Source organism: Lissotriton helveticus, chromosome 10, assembly GCF_964261635.1.
Source record: "Lissotriton helveticus chromosome 10, aLisHel1.1, whole genome shotgun sequence".
Taxonomy (NCBI): Eukaryota; Metazoa; Chordata; class Amphibia; order Caudata; family Salamandridae; genus Lissotriton; species Lissotriton helveticus.
The window spans coordinates 1,054,697,450-1,054,724,035 of NC_136071.1; the positions used below are offsets into that span (position 1 = coordinate 1,054,697,450).

The 26,586-nt window shown below is 44.1% G+C and overlaps 1 protein-coding gene and 1 pseudogene across 2 annotated transcripts in view; one reads left to right on the top strand and one right to left on the bottom strand.

Annotated features, from left to right (window-relative positions):
* DGKB (diacylglycerol kinase beta) overlaps positions 1-26,586 on the bottom strand; it is a 1,755,973-nt gene that overhangs the window by 1,672,621 nt on the left and 56,766 nt on the right. The window lies entirely within an intron of this gene.
* Positions 14,207-14,795, top strand: LOC144785602 (glyoxalase domain-containing protein 5 pseudogene; annotated as a pseudogene).

The window sequence follows — 26,586 nt, forward strand, 5'->3', positions numbered from 1 at the left end:
GGCTAGATAAACGAGCCGAGAAGGAGCTGAAGGCGTGCCACATTTGCAATGTCTGTCTCCCAGGTGATGCAGTACCCAGTAAAAATGTCTGACCTTCCTGCCCATGCTTGAGAGAGGTTTGCAGTTAATTTTTTTGGGCCTTTAGTAAATGGACACCATCTCATAGTAGTCATAGATGAATATTCTTGTTTTACCTTGATGGAAGACTTATCTTTGACAACCCATTTCAAAGTAATTGAACGGCTTGAGGACATCTTTGCAACCTGGGATATCCCCAAGTTCCTCAAATCTGACAATGGCTGCCCTTTATCAGCAAAGAGGTCAAAGATTTCTTGTTTGACTCAATGTCAAACACCAAAAGAGTACACCTCTCTAACCCCAAACCAATGGTGTAGTTGAACGATCCATGGGCACCTTCAAGGTGGTTATTTATGAGCGTCCATGGAGGGAATTGATCTGAAACAAGCCCTGTGCCAGGCTATCCAGGTCTATAGATCCACCCCTCCCTTCACAACTGGTGAGAGTCCATCCACCTTGCTATTTTGGAGTGTCATCAGAACAACAGTGAGAACAAAGAAGGCTGGGGTGTTCCTCAAACTAAGGAATGTACATGTCACTGTAGTGTCTAGGATGTTGTAGGGTCTCGTGGAGTCCTACAGTTGGGCATCCATTTTGTTGGAAGTTATGCCCTCACACACCCTTTCAGGTGTCATGCTTCATCATCTGGGCTGCTTATCGTTGAGTCGGCGGTGCAATACCCAACGGGAGACACCTCAAAGAGGGGCTCTTTGGCAGAGATCTTCTATCCAACTGCCGTCAGGTGAAGTGCGGGGCCAGATTAGCGTAGACGTGTTAGTGTGGGTAAAATAAAGCTAGAAGTACCAGGATCAAGTTTATTCTGGGGGTCCCCTGCTCTAATTAAAAATTATAAGACTAACCGGTACTCGCTGGAATATTATGCTTCTGATTACCGGTCTGGGTTCAGTTTGTGCTCTGATCGGTCGACATGTTTCTCGCGTATGTGCAGAGACTGGCGATTCTTCAGGACCTAAAATAAAGAATTTTCTAAGGTTTCAACTGTCTACGTCAGTGTGATCTAACTTAGTATCTAATGTTAAATATACATATAAGTGGATCCTCTAACAGGAAAAGTGTTCCATGTATTGTACCTGTGTTGAGCTGCATCTACCTGGATTGGGAGAAAACAAGCAAATCACAACAGGTTTATAATAAAACATCCATCGGGTGACTCTGTACATTCCTTGTGTCATACTAGAACAAGTGCAGCTAGCATATGGGTTAAAACCAATGAACTGGTGTTCGTGAAATTCCTCAGTGAGCAAAAATTGTGGGCATGCTCCTGTGGAAACCTGAAATTAAAAGCTATTTAATAAAAACCAATGCAACAGCAATAACATAGATGGTAGGACATCTAACTCACCTAATAGGTTTAGTATACAGACAACAACAGTATCCGGCGGGTTGTACATTGGGTTCTGTCATCCAACATGTGGCTGGGCATGGGAGGAAACCATAGTTATAGGCTTGTAACTTATGGTGTGTGCAGCTAGGCTGGGATGGTGGCTAAACCAGCATTCAAGGTTGTAGTGTCTAATTATATTAGTTGCGTGTAGACCACTAATAAATCTAAATTGGCATTATGTCACTATCCAACCACACTGTTGTTAACCCCTTCGTAGTTCCTAGAGGGGGATATGTGTATATATATCAAAGGAACTCATGATATGGGCTCTAAGTTGCTCCCTAGCACCTATGCACTCATTAGTTGTGTCAGAAAGTGGCACGATTTATTGAAAGTTGTGCCGTGAATGGAGGGAGATAAGTGCCCCTGTAATGTGCCGTTGCTCCGGGGCTCTACCTCGATTTAGCAGATTGTGTGCCCATCCCTTAATGTCGGTGCACTCAGTGTGTGGGCCCCCATGTGGAGATAGTCCTAGGGCGTACCTATCACAGACTCGCAAAACAAGTCTGAAGGCTAATGTGCCAACAAAATGATATGGGTTGATTAAGGTTTGCTCGCAGAACTCGTGTTTAAGTGCCTGAGTACTATAGACCTATTGTAACAGCAGTACCAAGCATTCGCAGCATCAACGAGTTTACATGCTAACTGTTCTGCTCCTTGTCATAAGTAGACCGTGGTGCCCCAGCCTCACGCTAGCGTTAATGAGGGCCCGTGGTATCTATTACGTACAAATGGCACTGTTGTGCCTTAAGGCAGCGTGTCCCTCCTTGGTTATGGTTAAAACACGGCCTGGTATTTAAAAATGGAGAGCCCCCCCAGGGAATCGGGTCGGCCTTATCTAAAGCAACCTAGTTGAAGCGGACAATTTCACTTACTTGTTAACGCCCTTGTAGACTTCTGTTGCACCTACCCCTCGCCGCTGGATCCGGGTGGTGATAGGGAACCCGGCGGCTCTTGCTTATCATTGCGCAAACCTGTCACGTGGTCGCGTGACTGGGCAAAATGTTTTTGTCACGTGACCGGTGTGGTATTCTGGCGGCCATGATACAGTGTGGTTATACCGTTCAGATTGTGTGATAACAATTATTTACATTGTTCAGTTTTAATGTGGACTGTGTAATCAAACTCTGGGTTCAGATCGATTTTCTTCCGTGTCCTGTATAGAAGGCACGAAGGTAAAAACGGGCGGGGAATAACCACGCATTGTATTAAATTAACCCTCCTCAGGTCACATGACTGTTGGCATTTAAAAGGCGGCCATGGCAGAGTGGAGCTCAAAAGTAGACCCTGGTTGTGCGCTCTGCACTTGTCCCCGCATGTAGGCACGTTATCCTTGGTTGACGTTCACTTCATAGTGCAGGCAGTATGGATAAGGGGGCAAAGCCACCTAGGTTCCCCCAACCGTGGTGTGCCCCTAAGTAGGGTGGAGGGCAGGGTGCGGTGGCTAGTACTAAGTCACAACAACCGGCTAGAGGAGGTGTATGGAAGTGCCACCCGGAAGGCCCATTATTTCTTATATATTATTGTGACATAACTGACAGGCTGTAGTATGTCAGCTGTAATGTGCTGGGTTTGTAATCCTGTATTTATGGCTCTTTTACAAGGCACTCCACGGTATTTCCTCGTTTAGGCCTCTGCTGTCCGTGGATAGCCTATGTATCCAACTTAGTTCTTTAAAGAACAAGCTCTGTTTGGATGTTCTGGGGTTTGCTTCCAGGACCAACCATTTGAGTGAGTCAGGACTCAGAGTATGGTTCAATTCAATGTATTGTCTGCACATTTTAGTGTTGCTCTTTTTACACCGGAAGATGCTCCGGTGTTCGGAAATGCGTGTCTTGATTGGGCTAGTCGTCATCCCAATATAGTACAGTTGACATGGACATATTAAGAGATAAATGCAATTGGCACTGTTACAATTCATATGTCCCCTCAACTCCCAGGTAAGGAAGTCGGACAGTGTGATTGTCTTGTGTGTTTTAGTAAAGGGGCAGGCACTACAACTCCCGCAGGGGTAATATCCCGTAACTGCGGGTAATTGCCAGAGGGTGGTTTTGTGCTCCTGAAGTTTTTTTCTTTGGTCTCGTCTGTACCAGGATGTCCTTGATGTTTTTGGATCTTTTAAATGAGAACCGGGGTGGTTCCAGTTCCAGGATTCCTGTGTTCAGGATCTGCCAGTGTCGTTTTACAATTTTCCTCACTTCGTTGGAAGCTGGTGTGAACGTTGTGACACATGTCATAGCTTGGTTGTCTAAGGGCTCCTTTACTCTGCGTTCTAGCAAGCTCTCCCTGTGGTTGTGCTGTGCCCTTTTCCTGGCTCTATTGATTTCCCTGGAAGGGTAACCCCTGTCAATTAGGTTTCTGGAGAGGATCGTGGACTCTGTCTTTTAGCTCTCCAAGCTGCTGCAGTTGCACCTGACCCTTAAGAACTGCCCAAAAGGTAGGTTGACTCTCAGTGCTCTGGGGTGGTGGCTTGTGAAGTGCAGAGGCTGTTGCAATCAGTGCTCTTCCTGATCATGGTTGTGCTAAGTTTACCCCCTTCAATCATGATGGTGAGGTCTAGAAATGCGATCTGGGAAGCAGATGACGTCATGGTGAACTTCAGGTATGGATTGAGTGTGTTTATCCAACTGAAGAATTTGGTGTAAGATTCTCTGTTACCCGCCCAGAAGACCAAGATGTTGTCTATAAATCACTTCCAGAGTCTTATGTTTGTCTGGTACGGGTTTGTCTGTTGGGAGATGTGCTTAACCTCAAAATCAGCCATGTACAAACAGGCCACACTAGGGGTGAAGGTACTCCCCATCAAGGTTCCCTGTGTCTGGTGGTAGTATTGGCCCTTAAATTCGAAGTAGTTCTCAGTAAGAGCCTTTTCTGCACACTCCATGATGAATGTGGTAGATGTTGGTGATTCCCACGGGCCTGTATTAAGTATTTCCTCAATGACCTCGAGTGTGGCCCTCTGGGGGATGTTGGTATAGAGGGCCTCCATGTCAAGAGTGATGAGGAAGTCTATTTGGGCACAGTCTTCGAAGTCATGTAGTAGGCGTAACATGTCCGTTGTGTCCTGAATGTAAGAGGGGATATGTCTCACCAGGGGTTGCAGAAAGTGGTCGCAAAATTGCGATAAGAGTTCCAACACTGAGTCAATCCCAGAAACTATCGGGCAACCTGGTACTGGTGTTATCCCCTTGTGGATCTTAGGGAGAATGTAAAAATATGGGACCCTCGGGTCTTTCTTTACCAAAAATTCTGCTTTCTTCTTGCTGATCCAACCCTGGTATTCAGCTGACTCCACCATTCCTGAGATGGTGTTTTTGAGGCGTTTGGTCGGGTTCTGGGGAATGGATGTGTAATATCGTCTGTCACTCAGTTGCCTATGACACTCTTTGTCACAGTCTGTTGTGTTCATTAACACCGTTGCACCCACCTTGTTCGCCTGTTTTATCGTGATAGTTGAGTCACTGGTCAGAGACTCCAGTACCTTCATTTCTTTCTTGGAGATGTTGGTGTGGTTGTTGATTCCAGTGAGTGCTCTTATGTCCCTCAGTACTGCCTGTTTATAGGTCAGTACCTCATTGAGGACCAATCCGCTGTGGGGTGTAAAGGTTGAGGCATTGCGGAGGCCTGAGACTTCACTAGTTTCCTTCGGTTTCCCCTCAAAGAAAGCCTTGAGTCTAATTTTTCGAAAGAACTGTTGTAGTTCAACTGTTTGCTAGAAGCTGTCTTTTCTAGGGGTCGGGCCAAATCCAAAGCCCTTTTGTAGGACCCTTTCTTCATCTGGAGTGAGTTGGCGTGTAGAAAGATTCACTACCAAGCTCACTTCCTGCTGGTTTTGCTGCTGGTGTCCATTCCCTGTGCTTGGGCATCCTCCCCCTGCACTCTCTTGCCTGGCCCGTTGCCTCTCTTTCGCCCTCTGCCCCAGCCTCTGTCTAAAAAGGGTTGGTTATTAACTTGTCGGACGAACTGTGGCGGATATTGAGGACTAAATTGCGGTATTGTTTGTGGAAACGTTGGATATTGCCAGAAGGGAGGTCCCTGGTAAGGAGGGTGGGGGTAGTTATATTTTCCTCGTCTACCCCCTCTTGCCCCTCTACGCTGGCGAGGCTGCCAATCATCCCCACTTGAGTTGCTATCACTGTTTGAGCCTCTCCTTGAAGAATTGGCGCTTGAGTCAGAGAGGTAGCCTGTACCTGGGGGGACGTAGTCCGCTTTCAGGTATGGGTAAACTTTCTCCTTCTCGAAGCGTTGGATGTCCTTCTGCAACTTAGTGATTTTTTGCTTCATCAGGTATTCCTTGTGGTCGGTCAGTTCCTTGTTAATCTCATCTAGTTTAGTCTTGAAACCCGGGTTTGGGACAGAACTCTTGAGTGTGCTCTCCAAGGTCTGGATACGCACTAGTAGTTCATCAGCTAGGCGCTTAGCTGTATTCCCTATCAAGATCAAGAGATCATGTGTGCACTTCCAGGATAGTTGTGACCATTCTATTTTAAACTGGCCATCTTCCCAAAATATCCTGGGAAAGTTCTTGACGATTATTCCATTGGGTGCTATCTTAGCCTTAAAATATTCTGCCATGAGTGCGCCATGGAGGGAAATTCTCACCCATTCTCTTTTCAAGTCTGCGAGAGTCTGCCAGTCAGCTGAATTGCTGCCTGTGGCACTTTCATTCTCTAGACCAAGGATGGAAGGTATCCTAAGGATTGCTGCTGCATCATCTTCCCCGAAGCTCAACCCTTGGCCAACGATTTTTCGGTGGCGGGGCAACTTATGGGGGTGAAGATTTTAGGTGAAAGTGTGAGGTAAAAACCACCCAAATGTGAATGGTGAAGGTACCCTCTTGTAGACAGAGGGGGCCGGGCTGGGCGGGGGATAGAACTGATCTTACCCAATTGAATGTACTCCCACGGTTGTGAGCCGTGCAGTAGATAGTTTATAACAAGAGGGAGAGGTCTTTTTTATAAGGGCGATAGCCACTCCTAAAGAGTGGTAGGTCCAGCCTCAGCGAGTGCCCTAAAGTATTGAGTGAGAACAAAGAAGGCGGGGCTGGTCCTCAAACTAAGGAATGTATGTGTCATTGTAGTGTCTAGGATGTTGTAGGGTCTTGTGGAGTCCTACAGTTGGGCATCCATTTTGTGGGATGTAATGCCCTCACACACCCTTTCAGGTGTCATGCTTCATCATCTGGGCTGCTCCTCGTTGGGTCGGCGGTGCAATACCCAACGGGCGACACCTCAAAGAGGGGCTCTTCTATCCAACTACCATCAGGTGAAGTGCGGGTGTGGGGCCAGAATAGCGTAGACGTGTTAGTGTGGGTTAAAATAAAGCTAGGAGTACAAGGATCAAGTTTATCCTGGGGGTCCCCTGCTCTAATTAAAATTGATAAGACTAACCGTTACTCGCTGGAATAATATGCTTCTGATTACGGGTCTCGGTTCAGTTTCTGCTCTGATCGGTCGACATGTTTCTCGCGTATGTGCAGTGACTGGCGATTCTTCAGGACCTAAAATAAAGAATTATCTAAGGTTTCAACTGTCTACGTCAGTGTGATCTAACTTAGTATCTAATGTTAAATATACATACAAGTGTATTCTCTAACAGGAAAAGTGTTCCATGTATTGTACCTGTGTTGAGCTGCATCTACCTGAATTGGGAGAAAATGAGCAAATCACAACAGGTTTATAATAAAACATCCATCGGGTGACTCTGTACATTCCTTGTGTCATACTAGAACAAGTGCAGCTAGCGTGTGGGTTAAAACCAATGAACTGGTGTTCGTGAAATTCCTCAGTGAGCAAAAATTGTGGGCATGCTCCTGTGGAAACCTGAAATTAAAAGCTATTTAATAAAAATCAATGCAACAGCAATAACATAGGTGGTAGGGCATCTAACTCACCTAATAGGATTAGTATACAGACAGCAACAGTATCCGGTGGGTTGTACATTGGGTTCTGTCATCCAACATGTGGCGGGGCATGGGAGGAAACCGTAGCTATAAGCTTGTAACTTATGGTGTGTGCAGCTAGGCTGGGATGGTGGCTAAACCAGCATTCACAGTTGTAGTGTCTAATGATATTAGTTGTGTGTAGACCACTAATAAATCTAAATTGGCCTTATGTCACTATCCAACCACGCTGTTGTTAACCCCTTCGTAGTTCCTAGAGGTGGGTGTGTGTGTATATATATATATATCAAAGGAACTCATGATATGGGCTCTAAGTTGCTCCCTAGCACCTATGCACTCATTAGTTGTGTCAGAAAGTGGCTCGATTTATTGAAAGTCGTGCCGTGAATAGAGGGAGATAAGTGCCCCTGTAATGTGCCGTTGCTCCTGGGCTCTACCTCGATTTAGCAGATCGTGCGCCCATCCCTTAATGTTGGTGCACTCAGTGTGTGGGCTCCCATGTGGAGATAGTCCTAGGGCGTACCTATCACAGACTTGCAAAACAAGTCTGAAGGCTAGTGTGCAAACAGAATGATATGGGTTGATTAAGGTTTTCTCGCATAACTCGTGTTTAAGTGCCTGAGTACTATAGACCTATTGTAACAGCAGAACCAAGCATTCGCAGCATCAACGAGTTTACATGCTAACTGTTCTGTTCCTTGTCATAAGTAGACCGCGGTGCCCCAGCCTCACGCTAGCGTTAATGAGGGCCCGTGGTATCTGTTACGTACAGTTGGCACTCTTGTGCCTTAAGGCAGCGTGTCCCTCCTTGGTTATGGTTAGAACACGGCCTGGTATTTAAAAATGGAGACCCCCCCCTGGGAATCGGGTCGGCCTTATCTAAACCAACCTAGTTGAAGCGGACAATTTCACTTACTTGTTAACGCCCGTGTAGACTTCTGTGGCACCTACCCCTCACCGCCAGACCCGCCGCACCCTGCCCTCCACCCTACTTAGGGGCACACCACAGTTGGGGGAACCTAGGTGGCTTTGCCCCCTCATCCATACTGCCTGCACTATAAAGTGAACATCAATCAAGGATAACGTGCCTACACACGGGGGCAAGTGCAGAGCGCACAACCAGGGTCTACTTTAGAGCTCCACTCTGCCATGGCCACCTGATAAACGCCAACAGTCATGTGACCTGAGGAGGGTTAATGTAATACAATGCGTGGTTATTCCCCGCCCGTTTTTACCTTTGTGCCTTCTATACAGGACACGGAAAAAAATCAATCTGAACGCAGAGTTTGATTACACAGTACACATTAAAACTGAACAATGTAAGTAATTGTGATCACACGATCTGAACAGTATAACCCCACTGTATCATGGCCGCCAGAATACCACACCGGTCACGTGTCATACACATTTTGCCCAGTCACGTGACCACGTGACAGGTTTGCGCAATGATAAGCAAGAGCCGCCGGGTTCCCTATCACCACCCAGATCCGGCGGCAAGGGGTAGGTGCCACAGAAGAATACACGGGCGTTAACAAGTAAGTGAATTTGTCCGCTTCAACAAGGTTGGTTTAGATAAGGCCGACCCGATTCCCTTCGGGGCTCTCCATTTTTAAATACCAGGCCGTGTTTTAACCATAACCAAGGAGGGACACGCTGCTTAAGGCACAACTGTGACAATTGTACGCAACAGATACCACAGGGCCTCATTAACGCTAGCTTGAGGCTGGGGCACCGCGGTCTACTTAGGAAAAGGAACAGAACAGTTAGCATGTAAACTCGTTGATGCTGCGAATGCTTGGTACTGCTGTTACAATAGGTCTATAGTACTCAGGCACTTAAAAACGAATTTTGCAAGGATACCTTAATCAACCCATATCATTCTGTTGGCACACTAGCCTTCAGACTTGTTTTGCGAGTCTGTGATAGGTATGCCCTAGGACTATCTCCACATGGGGGCCCACACACTGAGTGCACCGACATTAAGGGATGGGCGCACGATCTGCTAAATCGAGGTAGAACCTCGGAGCAACGGCACATTACAGGGTCACTTATCTCCCTCAATTCACGGCACGAGTTTCAATAAATCGAGCTACTTTCTGACACAACTAATGAGTGCATAGGTGCTAAGGAGCAACTTAGAGCCCATATCATGAGTTCCTTTGATATATATATATATACACACACACCCACCTCTAGGAACTACGAAGGGGTTAACAACAGCGTGGTTGGATAGTGACATAATGCCAATTTAGATTTATTAGTGGTCTACACACAACTAATATCATTAGACACTACAACTGTGAATGCTGGTTTAGACACCATCCCAGCCTAGCTGTACACACCATAAGTTACAAGCCTATAACTACGGTTTCCTCCCATGCCCCGCCACATGTTGGATGACAGAACCCAATGTACAACCCACCGGATACTGTTGCTGTCTGTATACTAAACCTATTAGGTGAGTTAGATGCCCTACCACCTATGTTATTGCTGTTGCATTGATTTTTATTAAATAGCTTTTAATTTCAGGTTTCCACAGGAGCATGCCCACAATTTTTGCTCACTGAGGAATTTCACGAACACCAGTTCATTGGTTTTAACCCACATGCTAGCTGCACTTGTTCTAGTATGACACAAGGAATGTACAGAGTCACCCGATGGATGTTTTATTATAAACCTGTTGTGATTTGCTCATTTTCTCCCAATTCAGGTAGATGCAGCTCAACACAGGTACAATACATGGAACACTTTTCCTGTTAGAGAATACACTTGTATGTATATTTAACATTAGATACTAAGTTAGATCACACTGACGTAGACAGTTGAAACCTTAGATAATTCTTTATTTTAGGTCCTGAAGAATCGCCAGTCACTGCACATACGCAAGAAACATGTCGACGGATCAGAGCACAAACTGAACCAAGACCCGTAATCGGAAGCATAATATTCCAGCGAGTACCGGTTAGTCTTATAATTTTTAATTAGAGCAGGGGACCCCCACAATAAACTTGATCGTGGTACTCCTAGCTTTATTTTAACCCACACTAACATGTCTACGCTATTTTCGCCCCACACCCACACTTCACCTGACGGCAGTTGGATAGAAGATCTCCGCCAAAGAGCCCCTCTTTGAGGTGTCACCCGTTGGGTATTGCACCGCTGACCCAACGAGGAGCAGCCAGATGATGAAGCATGACACCTGAAAGGGTGTGTGAGGGCATTACATCCAACAAAACTGGATGCCCAGCTGTAGGACTCCACGAGACCCTACAACATCCTAGAAACTACAGTGACACGTACATTCCTTAGTTTGAGGAACAGCCCAGCCTTTTTTGTTCTCACTCAATACTTTAGGGCACTCGCTGAGGCTTGACCTGCCACTCATTAGGAGTGGCTATCGCCCTTATAAAAAGACCTCTCCCTCTTGTTATAAACTATCAGAACAACAGTACCTTAATGGACCCTGGATTGATCAGTTAATACTCACAGAGTATGAGACACCGACCCAACTCAGAAAAGAAAAATTACAGCATATGCAGATCAGCATCGAAATGCCCAGGAGCGAGTCTTTGACCAAGGGCACTGGGTAATGGTTAAGCAGAAACCAAAATGGAAAATGGACACTCCTTTTACTGCTGATCTGTTACAGGTTGTGGCATGCAAGGGACTTATGATGACAGCACACTGTCTTAGACAATGCATCACTTGGGATACATTACATTTTAAACTCCTACCACTTTACTTATTGAGTCCTGAAACCATACCTGAAGTGACCCTGCCAACAGTTCCGTCTCATGCTACTAAGCCTATGTCACCACTGTCCAATCAGGGTGGACCTCGATCAGCTTGGATCACCTGAGCCTGTAGACCAGTGCAAGCACCTTGCTGACTAATCGAAGAAATGTGATTTCAGTGATGCCTGCCACTTTTTACTCAAGAAGGGGAGATGTAACATATTGATGTTATGAGCTCTAGAACCCTCTTGTGTCTGGGCTGAATCTGAAGAGGAAACACATATTATGAAGAGAGGGTTATGGTGTGGTTAATTGCAAAGTATGATGCAATTCACAGGAAATGAGTGGAGGCTGAAGAATAAAGTAATATTTGATCGCAGCTCCGATTAGTGGCATAATTCATCCACATGCTCGAAGGCTGGAAAAGATGCTACAGTCACCAAGCTGCGTTGGTGGCTGAGGACTTTATGGGTAAATTAACAATGCTAGCATTAAAGCTGGGAAACATAAAACATAAACCAAATAAAAGTGGTGTATCTCCAGCGAGGCTGCAGTAGAGTCATCCTTCAGGATTGAGGATCTTTGCATACACTACAAGGAAGTAAAAACGAGTGATTGAGTCTGCTCCAAACAGGACTCTAAGTACTAGAAATAAACAGCAGGGACAAGAGGACTTAGTAGGAGAATCCAAAAGGCCGTGCAGGCACCCTAATTAAATAATCATTCATGCTAGTAAGGGTGGGGGGTGACCTCCACTGCAGCCTGCAAGGTGAAAATTACAAAAGAGAGTGTAGGAAAAGAATTGTGAACCAGAGCCTTGAAACTCCTGTTCCATCCACCAAGTTTCCTTCCTGGGTGAGGGCTGCTCAGGGAACAGGCAAAAGGCTGAAATAAAAATGATGAATCATAAAACCTAAACTATTGAAATGCAGTGCAGGATTATTTCAGGAGACAGGCACCTCCCACACACTACAGGAAAATAATGGAGATCAACAGAGTCTGCTCTCAAAAGGACTCCAAGTATCAGACAGCAACAGCAGGGGTAAAACTACTCAGTATGAGAAAGTCATCTAAAGAGCTGCACTAGTAACAAACATTCTTAAGGTGATGAAAGGTATGAAATGCTTGCAATAAGCAGTGCTTAATTTGTAAAAAAAAATATTGCCAGGGCTCTAGTCAGAAAGCCTCTGCAGCTTGCACCACCCATTTCCACTGCCAACATTGCCAATGACAGTACCACACAACAACTAACCAGTACACTGCTACAAGTGTGACAATTCAGACTGTTCCAGGCCCCCAAAGCTATACAAATAACTTGGGCGGCATGTATTAGTTGTTTTCAATGCATACTGAATTAATAAACAATTGCTGTTCAACTCATCTCTAAATTATGCAAACAGTGTCACCATGTAGCAGTTAATTAAGTTCTGGTGCTGACAATTCAGGGCAGGTTCCAAGCACCAGAAACCACCGGCTCAAATTTAGCACTGACAATACGTCTGACCAATGACAACCACCAGGGGTAGCATTCTAAGTCATTATTCTTTTGCCCACCATGCCACCTCAGATTAGACCCAGCCATATGCAAAAAATGCTTGACTCTATTTGAACAGACCGGCCCAAACTGCCAGGTCAGTTCTCCCTGGAAAGGAACAGCGGCAAACCAAGACCGGTTTCACCCTGATTGTGGAATCAGTCAGTTATAGCTTGATTCCAATGGCACAGAGAGCAAGGACACAGCTGGACATACCCCTGGCCACATAGGAAATACATAAAACACACAATAGGTGATGGGAGAAAGCTTACAGCACAGTAATCCATAGTATTAGGAAAGGAGTCGGGGGAGAAGGAAGTTTGGCTCTTCCTCTTTTCATATCAGGATACAGAGTCAATGGAATAAGCGAGGGAGTTTGCAGCTTTCTCGTCCTCCATCCACTTCTTAGTTCTGGCATACTGTTCCAACCATAACATCCTTCAAGCCAGTTCTACAACGTAAATGTTTAATGAATTAAAGGTTGTTAAAATAAATAAAACTACTTTTTACTATTACGATAATTATACACAAAACTGTTAATGGTTCCTGTGAAAAAAAAGATTTATTCATGTTCATTGTAGGTTCGAGGTCAATTTAGAGCAGCTCTATTTCTAATGAAATGCTGATCTATTTTTTGAAGAACCCTGCTGTACTGTTTCTTGAAGACCAAATATCTTTTTAGTCGCTGCTTTATGTTTAACTTCTCAACACGCAGCATGCCAAAGGTCATGTGATGATCATGTCAGGCAGCTCACGAGTGCGCTTTCAATTCCGGCTTCATTTATCAATAGCCCATTGTGTATGCGAGTAAATGCAAAGAAATGTATGCAGCATGTCACTGAATGTCATGGGATTTAAAAAAAAAATGTAATCTGCAATATTTCGCTTCTGATGCAGCTTCTATTATTTTATGTCTACTACGCCTTTGCTGATGTTGATGAAGACACGTGAAAACATATGTGATTGTAGACTCTTCTTTTCTGGTGCGAATCACGCCCTTCACCGTACCTTCTAGTACTGTGAAGTGTTCAAATGGGTCCTGCTTAGGGTGTATTTGTTTTATTTGTGTTTTCGGTGATGCATGTTTTGTTATGAGTGACTATACTGATTCATGGTCAATCCAGCGCCTGCGAGTTGTGACTCTCGTTGGAGAGATTTTTAGCAGAATATGGAACAGCTCGAGCTATAGATCTCATGTTCTGAAGACCAGTTGCAAAAGAGGTGTTATAATGAGTTTGTTAAAGACGTTTTGCCTCTGAGTTGCCATTGGTTAGTTGTGGCTTTCGACATTTGGGGCTTAAGCACTGATTCAGGGTGTGGCTCTGCCGTTGTGGAGGTAGTTGTCAACTGCTTGTTTTTATTTAGATGTTATATTTTATAGTGTCTACATTTTAGAAAACATGGGTAACTGTCATTGTGGCGTAGGTTATTAGTAGGGCTTTGCGTAAAATGGTTACGCAAGGGTAAACAAGCGTAACGCCTGATTATTGGGCTGCTTATATGTTCCTAAATTTTCACCACAGGAGATTTGGATCAGAAAGTAAATGCTTCTCCAGCACCGAGACCGGTGTCCGGACCCATCCGACCCCGTGGAGATGCTGCCGCTTCAGAGCCTGCTCCGGGCCGGGCGCCGGCTGTCCTGTGGGGTGAGGCCACAACTCCATGGACTTCCCTGGTCCTCCTTGCCTACCTGATGGTACAGTCAGGGGTCTCCACCCTTACGCATTCATCGGTTGGACCATTTGGTGCTCACTTTGAAGAGTTTGGAGAAGACAATCAATTTCTACTCCCGAGTCCTTGGCATGGACGTGATCAACTTCAAGGGAAACCGGAAGGCATTGAGTTTCGGGAACCAGAAGTTCAACCTTCATGAGTGTGGGAAAGAGTTTGAGCCAAAAGCTCATCAGCCCACCTCGGGCTCCATCGACCTCTGCCTGATCACGCAGAACCCACTGAGCACAGTCCTGGAGCACCTTGAGGCTTGCCGGGTGGCAGTGGAAGAAGGCCCGGTGGCACGCACTGGCGCTGTTGGTGAGATCCTGTCCAAATACTTCAGGGATCCAGATCACAACCTGATAGAAATCTCCAACTACAGTGAAGAAAGCAGCGAATAACAAAGGGCAGCTGCAGATGGACAGAATAACAAAGTGGCAGCCATTGATGAATACCAGGGACTGCCTTGGTTAGCCCTCCACCCCCCACCTGAATTCCCAGGTGTTGGCTTACTCCTTGAGGGCTCTGCTCTCATCAACTTGACCCAGTATCTTACAAACCCTGCCTAGCCTGACAGCCAGCTCTCCTGGACTTCTAAATTGCCAATCCACTGACTATAGAGTCAGAGCAAGTGTACGTTACCAGTCTGAACTCAATTAATGCTAGTTGTCCTTAGTGGCTTTAGCAGAGTATCTTCATGCATGTTACTCTCAGGGATGGGAAGAAAAAAACAAACATGTTGCCATAAAAAAAAAAGGAAGTAAATGTCTCGTGTAACCTGTGAAATTATGTCTGCTGCGGCAGCAAGTGCAGTAGTCAGTTTCACCATATGACTTGAAACACTGCTTAGACGATACAGTAGGCTTGTGTATGTTTCACACATGGTAGGACACCCCTGATGATTTTGACTCAGATCAGATGATCATCTATGTTTCATTCTCTTAAAAGCCTTAATTAGCAGGGATTTACAAAATGTAACATCTAAGGTTTAGGCTGCACTACCGAAGTTGCCTTTTAGGTGTGAGTGCCAAATGTGTGGCCAGGAGAGTGAACAGCATCCTGTCCACAAAGTGGGGGCACCTTAAGGATTTTCTAGTTTTAGGATGTCCACGTCTGAGCTTTAGAAGTGCCTCCCTTCCAGTCACATGCTTCTCTGAAACAATGTAATACTGGCCTCTGTCTTACAGGAGGAAGTTTGGTGAGACAGGAAGGAATCTCTACAAGCAAAAAAAAGTCTGCCCAGAGTGAAGTTTACTAAATAGTTTACTGAGTGAATAAATAACCTGCTCCACATAAGGGGGTGACATGAGATTATTTCAGTAACCCTTTGGAGAATTTTTATTTGTTTATTGCGACACAGGAAAAGAGAAGTCATCCTCTCGCACTGATGAAGTGTGTGAATAAAGAACTTCTCCACCAGAGAGATTGAAAAACAAAACAACAACCAATGATTCTGACTAATCTTTTAGGCACAGTATACCATGCTACATGTGCGAAAGAAATTTTTATTTTGGCTGCAATGGAATAACAAAGTGTTTTTATTTAAAAGAAACAGCTATATAATATTATTAAATATTAACAAATATATTTTTAAGACAAAATATTTAATTTATATGTTATATATGTATAAGATGTTAGGAATTATTTTAATTTTGTTCAATTGTGATATATTTGTTATGTTAAAAATGATTTGAATTTCTTAAAGTATGTAATATATTTAGAATTTTTTAATCATCTATTTACTTGTACTATATAATGTTGCATGCCTATTTATGTTATTTATGTGTGGTTTTTTATACTCTCCCCAAAGGTATGCATTTTCCCTAATATCTGTTAGACTTGAGTCAATATAGAAATTCCGACCCCCGATGTATGCACTTTCCAATATGTTTGTTACATTGGAATACCACTAATACATTTACCACCCGCAATGTATGCACTTTCCCCAGTGTTTGTTTAATTGAAGTAACAATAGTAAATCTACCGGCCCCACCCCATGCACTCAACACAATGTTTGTTCTATTGGAGGTAAAATTGTAAACCTGACCCTCTCAATGTATGCACTTTCCCTGATGTTTTTTAGGGGTGGATATATAATGGTACATTTTAACTCCTCCCAGTCCTCGTTTATGTATTTTTCCTACTTCATTAGGATTTTTGGTAGAATAGTGTATTGAAATTGCTTTTTATTTGTTTCCTTTTAAATTTTTTTTATTGGTGCTAGGTTTTAGCTTGCAATTTTGTTAAGATATGTTGAGAATATATTTTACAATTTTTTTTTCTTAAATTAATACTTTATTCTTTTTTTCAAAATAGTTTTTTAGTAGTATTTTAAAAATACACATTTTTGTCCTAGCTTTTGAATAATATTTATAGTGTTTCAATAACATTTTAAATTAATAATAATCATATGTCTAAGGGGTGTTTATGTATGTTTTTCTTTGTTTTATACATTTATTGTAATTTATTACTGAATAATAAAATGTATTTTTAATTCATCATAAATTCTAAATCAAAACTAGCTAATAAATTACTTGCAAAATATTAAAAATCATTGTACAGATTTTAATTTTCCAAGAATTTAAGAGTGCTCTAAAATATTTTGTAACTTTTTTTTTCCAAATCTAATTTTAAAAACTCCTTGGAACTTTAAAGCAACGTTTTAATTCAATACCCATTTGTAGCCCCACATGCTTCACTCTCTGACTGGTCCTTCTGGCAGAGCAGGCTGTATCTTGGGCTTTGTAAAGTCAATTTTATCAAGAGAGGTTTCATTTTGCTTCTGCTTGTCAGTTCTAGCCACCACAAGCCTCTTCTCTGGCCTCCTAGCCTCCAAAGGAGGGCTTTTCATGGGGAGCTGGATTTTCGGGCTCCCTGCACCAGACCTGTCCTCAGCCTGGCTCCTGCTGCTCTTCTCTGGCTTCTGTGGTCATCTTTCACAGCCCCTTCACAGCCGGCCAGCAGAACACCCTCCCAGCCACTCTCCCCAGGTCCCAGAGCCTCCTGACGTCTTGAACGCCACCTATGTGTCAATGAAGTCAAGGGCTAGTGCACAGAAGGTCCACCATTCATGGTCCCCCAGCAAGTCCATTCCCACAAATCCATCAGAGCCCATTAAGGGGCCAGCACCACTGGCCCGGCTCCTGGGGGTCATCTGGAGTTAAAGTCCTTGCAGGACATCAGGTGGCTTCTTCCAGATGGGCATTCTTTTGCAGTTGTCACTACTATGTTGAGTGTCTCTCATCTGTCTCTTTCTTGTACAATGACTTTAAAGTAGGGTTGTGAATTTCTAAAAGCCAGGAAGCCCTGGTCAATCCTAGGGTACCGCATCATTAATCCAGCCCTGCAGGAACACGTTTGTCACTATTTTCAAATAATGCATCACCTGCCCCATTTAGTAGCTAAGTGCATGCTAGATTACACTTTGAGCGTATTTACAAATAATTATGCATAATTGTGTGGTAATTATGTGTAATTAGGCAAGAAAAAATTACACGAATTACGTACACTCCTAGTCATAATAGGTGTAGATATGATGATGGGGACTCTAACAAACACTCGGGGGCATTATAATCACTAGATTTATACCTTGCCTGAACCCATAGGCCTAAGTGGTGTGAAACTGCACACAGACCTTAAGTAAGCACTACTGGCCTACACTATGAATGCCCACTTACTTTATAAGGCCTATACGAGGTCAGTTCTAATCCATTAAGTGGCTACCTATGCAAAGATAGTGGGCCATGCAAGATGATAGTCTAATATGCGCAGGACATATGTGTGCACAAGCCTGAGCTCACATGTCCATGTAGAATGAGCCCAGAGACTCTTTCCCTAGCTAATCTGCAGAGACCTAATACAAACGGTAGAAAGTGGCTAATAGGACTCAGTCCTATTACCCTACTCAGGTAGTGAGACTTGCTTACTGCAAAAGTCCACATAAACAGGTCGTTAATTGCAAAATATCCAGGGAGACTAAATCGGTGGAACCAATTTCCTACAGTTAAAGTGATAAAGATAAACAAGATTGTAAGCTTTATCACGAATGCCAAGCGAATAACCATAACCATACAGTAGCCTTTACCCCCAGTGGTCCAAACCCATAGGGGAAGCCAGACAGGGGGATCGGCATCACTTCAATAATGAAAGACAAAGAGGCACTATGTGTAACAAAGCTATGTTACAATACGCGAACGTCAAACAAAGTTACCAATAGGAATTAGGCACTTGAAATCAAGGTGTTGGAAGAGCAACCTTAACATAGCCATCTACTTGGACATCTTTGCACTTGTGCAGTAGACAGATCATTGTGCTCCAGTCCAGAAACTGTCTAGTATGTAATTGCAGTCATATATGTTGACTTTTTTAAGAGAGAAATTGAAAGTCAGAAACTGTTTATTACAAATCCTGATGACAAATGACAATAATATGTGGTCCACAATGAAACAGACACTGTGCTGTTATTGTAGCTCACCTTTAACCAATATTTAAATTTTTTTAAGGGTTCAGACACCAATCATATTTAAACATCCAACTGAAACCAGTTTATTCACATGGGCAGCTCTCGATGAAAAAAAATTAAGACCCTGTAATATGTGGAATCCCGCAGGGTTCCATACTATCTCCTGTCATCTTCAGCTGCTTGACCCTCTACTCACAGACAAAATTCACCAATATGCCGATGACATATAACTCTCGATATTCAGGGCCTACCTGAAGCTCAATCCAATCATGACAGAATTTCTGTTATTTGCCAAGAACCACAAACAAAATACAGTACTAACCTGCCTCAATGACAAGAACCTTGATAGCTTCAAACCCCAACTCTCACTGAGGGACAAGTCACTTACCTGTAGCTATATTTCGTGAGAACTTTGAAATTGTGGAAAATATAATCACTAGTTTCCTAATCCAATTTCTTATTGGATGGACAACCTTTATCCAAATTACTTTGGTACTACTTAGTGAATCAAGGGCCAGTTTCCATTTTTATTCTATGTGCCAATTTATGCTGAACCTTTTAAAAGTTGCCTTTTGATGAACCATGTGTTAACTGCCATTTTTTCTAAACAAATTCGCAATCATGGTCCATGTGAGAATTTGGGATGACTCTGGAATTAAACTTCTAAACGGTTTCCATTGATTTTGAATGGAACTATAAGTCACATACGCTTTGGTATCTCTTGTTTCTTGTTGTAGAATTGTAAACCTTTTTCAGATTACTATCAACATACATTCCAGTGGTGGACATGTGTAGAATACAATGTTAGCACCATTATTGTTTTCGTGTGATCTCCATTGAAACTTGACTAAAAGTTTGGATGTGTGATTATCTAACCACGCCCACCATGCCACCTTAGTTTAGTCTGACTATCTAACAATGCCCACCATGTCACCTCAGTTTTGACCGAGCCATATGCAAACTTGTCTTGACCCTGCTCCAGCAGCAGCAGGAACATCAACAGCCCAGCCTGAACTGCCGGGCAAGGGCCTCCCTGTATCGGAACACCAACACCAGTTTTGCCCTGATCAGAGCTGATCAGTTGGGTTTAGCTTGGTCCCACTAGCACAGTCAACTAACGACCCCTGTTTAGGCAAACCCTTGCCTTTTAGATACAAATGGTGATGGGAGGAATGCTTGCAGTAAGCCTAACCATTGGCAATTGCTAGAGGTTGCTTTCCAGCTCATTGTTCTTTTGACCACCATGCCACAAGATGTATAGTACATTGTAATAATCTGCACTTAAGGGGTAAAAACATTTGCAATTTTGATCTTAGGAGCAAAAGAACAAAGGTGGAGATTATTTAAATCAAACAAGAGCTGGTCACCACACTGATCTCAGTAGTCATATAGAGATTGGACTCATTCTTGGAGCTGAGCACTTTAATATAGTTATTTTTGGTTGGTAGGCACCCCAAGTTTGATGCCAGAAATTCTGATGTCTTGATATAGATCTTGAAGAGGGCAGCAGGATTTATGGGTTCATGCCATTTGGTTTGAGATTTTAGGGTAAGTGCATAGGTTTGAAAATGAGTAATGTTGAAAAGGGATATTTTATTGGTCTTCAGAGGCCCCTCTGTGTCATCGGCATAAATGGCTTGAATCATCTCTCTCATACTTTCATCATACTATTCCTCTAATGCCATCACTCCCAGAATGTCCACCTAGTAAACCTTCTCCATTTACTTCCTCTACCATGCCCATTAAAATGCAAAGAAAGCATTTAAGCCTTATATCAGACCCTACCTACGTAGGGCCTGATTTGGAGTATAGCTGATATTTATTGCATATGATAAATAATGATACCACTGGGTAGGTCACTTATTGAGTGCGATAAGTACCACCTGTTATGAGTTGTTGGGGAATAACAGGCAGAACTTGGTGTTTAACGTGCCAAAATCCATGATATTTTAAACAGTATGGTTTCCTACAGTTAAAATTTGACAGGTTTGTCCTGTCAAAATTTAACGAAGGTTGAGGTGTTTAATAATTAGCGGATGCATTAAATACCTAATAACAAGCAATTGCAACTGTCTGTAAACAGGGCTTGACCCAGGCAACAGATTTTAATGAGTAACTCATAATCTGTCCCTTAGTATCATTCTTCCTATAGAATGCACAATAAATCAGCAACAAATGTGGCGCCTTTTATCAGAGCTAAAGACACAGCCATAAAGGTCAATATTCATATCATATCACGAATACTTCATTCTCTGACACACTTCACACCTGGATACAAATACCGTTCTGGTCACAATGCGCTCTATAAATAACCGATACAAATACACCAATCATAAGAACAGTGAAGTAGGCTTCCTCCTTTATAAGACTCATGGACTGCCACCCCTGCATTAGCCCCACTTTTCCTTTATCCACCAACATTCTACTACAATCATCAATAACCCAGTCATCCTCCATTGGTGTATCGCTGCTCTCTAGCATATATGCAGATATATTTTTCTGAACTATCTTTTTGGTGCTGATTTTGTCCCATTCTTCCCATTCAGTTACATAGTAAATGGTTACAATCAACAATATTCTATACTATTGCTTTGTGCAATTGTTTTGTATTTCATCTCTTGTGTTGCTCAGTAATTAAAGGGATATTTATCCGTCCAGGGGTCGTATTGTACAAAGTGCCCATGGGGCACTTTGGTATTACAGAAGGGGCCAAAATGCTATCATCAGAGGGCATTCCATCATTTGCATGGGGGCGTGGCCCCATGCAAATGAGGAACTCTCATTGCCTCTGTACCCGTGCCGTATTATAGATGTGGGTGCAAGGGCAAAGGAGATGTCAGGAGGCATGCTGACAGTGTGCTACCTAAAAGGTGATGCTCGGCCAGTGTGCTCCCTAATAGCAGCCCTCTAGAGGGGGTGAAGGAGGTCCTATGGTTCCCCTAGACATCCCCTTGCATGTGGGTGCAGTCACTCACTGCATCTGCCTGCAAGGGGATCTATCACCCCTACAACATTGCAAGTGGTTTGCTGCCTACACAGTGAAACACAGGGCAGCTGCTTCAAAGCCACTCTGTATTTGAGCTGAATGTGTTTCCCCCAGGGTAGCATGAGTTCACGGCTGCCCTTGGAGGCCCTGCATTCAATCTAATACAGCGCCCTCTCCTTGTTAGCGCCAAGTGCATCTTTTGAAAGGTGCACCCGGCGCTAACAGGGAAAATGCGCTGCGCTGTATGATATGGCCCCAAGTAATCTTTTTCTGCACTTTCCAATTTCCTTCATTTGGCTCTTAAGTTTAAATCTTTTGAATCTTGCTTGATAGGGTTTTACGTTCTTCATTTTATTAAATGTGTTGCTGGTTTTCCAATACATGGTATATCACACATTTTTCTGATTCTAGACATATATTTAGCTTTTCCAGGTCATTGTACAGCAGATTTAAGACAGCTCATGGCAAGATTGGAAGGTCTGCCGTGTGTGATGCAATATAGGGGTGGGCGTAACTCACAGAGTTTTACTCCTGAAAAGGGGGGGCCCTCGGCCCCCCCGCACGCATGGCGGCGCGGCGACCGTCGCCCCCACTCTCTCCTTTGTCGCCATTCGGCGGTGGGGGCGTGCCCTGGGGGGCGCGGCCCCACCGCCGATTGGCTGGCGGCCTCCCTGACCCGGATCCTGGGAAGTGGGTCCGGGTCAGGGGGGACGGGCTATAGGAGGGGCCACCTGGCCCCTCGAGAATAAAGAGATAGGGAGCGCCCAGGAGACCCCCTTGTCCCTGGACGCTCCCTCGCCGAAACGGTGTGCCCCGCGCTCGGGGCTTCTTTGTTTTTAGTAATTTTGTTCTTTCCCCTCTCCAGGCCGCCGGATTGCACCAGGACGTAATTTGGAGGTCGTTCGAAGGATCGAGGGGCAGGGTCGGCTCTCTTTCCCCTGGCGGGCCAGCTGGTCGACGAGGGTACCGGGTTGGCAGGACGCGCGCCGCGGGAAGAGTGAAAACACCGGAATGAGGCCTCAGCGAGGAGTGTGGCGCCGGAATGGGACGGGACGGGCAACTCCGATAAGATCTCGGCGGTGGAGCCCGTGATGCGGACACTGGGGCCAAATGGTGAGCCTGGGGCCTATGTTGACTTTAGGCAGGTCTGGGATACTACGGTCGGTGGGCGGCAGGATGGCGCGGTGTACTTTACCTCGGGGTTATAGTTTGAGACTGAGCTGAAACTGGTGATCAGAGTTTTCTCACTAGTGCAAAATACCTTTGTAAAAAATAGCGCCATGTTTAATTTTGGTGGGAAAATAATCGTTTATTTCACAAGCCAATCACGTAAGAATGCTTGGGGCCCTCGGGGGGCATTTCCATAGTGAGGATGTTAACGAGAGGAGTTGACCTAACGGCTAGGGCGCTCGACCTCGGACCTGGGGATCTGGGTTCGAGTCTCGATAACGACGCCAAATGTGTGTCTGACTGAAATGCACTCAGGTACTGGAAGTGAATTTTAAAACATATGCTAATAGGGTTACCCGTTTTCTGTGGTATTCTTGAGTGATTTCTGTCGGTAATTATCCCTATTTATGTTCTCTCAGCTCGTTGATATTGAGCTATATTTATTTTGTTAGCTGAACGAGTTGAGTTGCAACTCATACATTTTCACATTCATTAATGCAACAACTAGCCGTTAGAATGGCATGTGTGTCAGGTTTTGGCAAGATAGCCAGCATTATGCAGTCCAGCAGCGCCCTCATGCAAACACCTCCATAGTGATAAAAACATATCTACATTTCGAAGTGGCATCCGGTTTTCAACTCTCCATGTTGCCAGTCTGCACAGATGTTGACCTTACTGTCGCGGTTAGCAGTAGCAAAGAGAGTCACTCCAAAGATGACCTACCTTTATTTTGGGCGCTCTTTGGGGGATACAAACAAGAAAGTACCTCGTTATTCTCTTTGCGTTTTGGAAAATCAGTAAAATAGAATTCTGGGAGTCTTAGCAATAGACCTCACATGCCTGTGACAGTACTCAGAGGTCGACGTCTTCCTAAAAGAAAAATGGCAAAATATAGCAATAAAAGGTTCTGATGTTGTGGTGCCATGAATGTAAACCGTAGTGGAAGAACGTTTCTCGTAGTTTGTCAACAGCTGAATGTAATTTGAAACGGCACAATGCTTGCATTTAGGAGCGTCTTCTTCCATTTGCGTTAGAAAATTAGTTTAAGTAGACCATCTAATTCATAAATCAGTGGGAGGAGGTGGCTCAACCAATAAAGCTGCTGTCCTTGGAGCAGGAAAACAGGGTTCGAGCTTCAGCATGGGCTGCATCATTTAAAAAAAGGTGTAGCTTGAGACACTCTGTAGCTGTCACTTGTGTTTGCATTGGAATTGAAGACATTGATTCGGCTGACTCAAATAGATATTGTAGACGCGCTGCCTTAGAGTGGATACCCAGACGCCATCTGCTGCGAGTCACAGCCATGTGCCGCACCACTTTCGTCAGGAGAAATTACGTTCACATGTATAATTTGGTATCGTGCTATTTGAAATTCTGCAGGTCCAGAAAATGGTTTTCCAAAGCCTTTTTCTGTAGGCGGTCATGACACTGAAAGGCGCTTTGGCAACCTTTAGGCCACTTTGGGTTTTTTCGATAATTTTCAATTTTATTTCTGTCATTGTTCAAAGGGACATGACAGTCATTATCAGAGGTTGTCACACTAGTACGTTTTAACTCTTTGACGTGCAGTGATGAGATTAAAAAGATATTTATTCGGGTGAACTAAACATGCAAAGTGTCATAAAAACCCACTACAATTAAAATCACGTAGTATTAAAACGATGCAACGTAATAAAATAGGAGCATTCATACATATGTTAGAGATCAACTTCTTGAGTATAGTTGCCATATACAGGAAATACAGTCTAAAATAGTAAAAAATGATTATCAAGCAGCCAGGGATGAAGTGTCTTGGTGCGTCAATAAAGATGTTTAAACCGATCAGACCAAATCTGCTATTCGACATCTTCTCACAGTAAACAGACAAGATCTGGAGTTGATGTCTTATGGCCCGGGGGAATGGAGTGTGCAGAAAAGAAGTTCAAAATACTAATTGCTACAGCAGCTGACTCATGTAACTCATGCAATACAAGTGCAGACAGGAAGATGGTAAGGCTATGGAGTGATCGACAGTATAGCCTTCCATGCAGTGGGGTTTGCAGAACGAGGGTCACATGTATAAGGAAAGTCAGAGCGTGGAGCTGCACAACATCTGGCAGCGCCAGGCTCCATTTCCAAAACACAGAGGTGCACCATATTAACAACATTACGTTCACCCATATGTTTTCCCTAGCGTTAGTGCTAATATTGGCTGCCTAGTGCCAACACTGGCACCCTTGGAGCAGGGGTGCCTGTGTTGGACGGAATGATTGTCTGTGTGCGGGAGGGTGTCTCTTCTTGCACATGGGCAATCGGTGGGGATGATTTGTTTACTTCTATGTGTGCTGCAGCGCGCATGGAGGGGGCAAATCGTAATTATTTGGTGATTGTTTGTGTGCGGGTGGGGAGGCCCTTCTGCACATGGACAATTGCTAAGGGCGTGTTGCTCTTTCTGTCTGGGCCGCAGAATGCAGAGCACACAGAGGGAGCAAAAATGAGGGGAAATAAAAAGAATTTCTCCTTGTTTCGCTAATGACTTCAGGGTGGGGAAGGATGAGTTTTTAAACACAGCGCAGTTTGCACTGCCTTCTGCGGGATTCATGAACTACCCGTCTGCTCCATAGGACATTTTGGCATAGATATGGAGACAGGGCACTGTTATCATTGCATAGTGGGGTTACAGCTTTATAAATGGCTGTACAGGTTTTTCAAGGATTTCGCCAATGCGTATGTATGGGATGCAGGTTTAGTAGTGGACTGTATCTGCACGTGCTGAAGGATTCCCCTACACAGCAAGCGTATAATGCATTCATATTGCATAGAATGTTTGGTGCTAGGGACATTTGCAAAATAATTCCCCCCCTTCTCAGACCTTGCCTGGAAATGCCTTTTGTCCTTCTGGAAAAATAAGCGCTTTGGGTTCATTCCTGGGCTTCTTTACTGATGTCCTCCAGGCACTTGCAATATTTTATCCAAGCCATGATTGCTCCTTATTTATCTTGCGCAAGGAACAACCATTGACATAAGTTAAATTTTTTACACTCTATACTTACTATTATTGGTGTCTGCTGAGGGGATAGTTAGAACAATCGTGGAACGATTCACGAATAGGGTATACCCCCCCTTCTCTTGGGTTCCTCCTGGGGATTAACGCACATCTAAGGGTAGGGCGTGACGAGACTGTGGAAGCCGGTTTACCAGGGTCCACATTCCTTGCCGAGCTAAAGCAGAAAGCCAAACGAGGGACTTATTTCGTTGTGGAGGTGATAAACATCTGAGGTGCTGTTCACTATTCCAGGGGGGGACATTACACCAGTCCAAACGGCCCTTCATGGTTGATAGGTTAAAGTCCACATTATTAGTGAGCTATCCTAGTGGTAGCTGTATTGCGTGCAGCCTTCAGGCTAAGTCTTGAGGGAATGTGGAGCAGCGTGTTTTACCAGTCTATAATTTCATGAATGGGTAAATGAAAAAAGAACAGGTGTATAACAATTATATGTATTTGTCCCACACACATCCCTTTAGTTCCTTTCCGAGGCTAAAGGCACACAGTAATTTCGCACCATATACGTGGTACTCTAGGGGTGTACCACAGCCATATATTAATAATGTGGTAGGGGTAC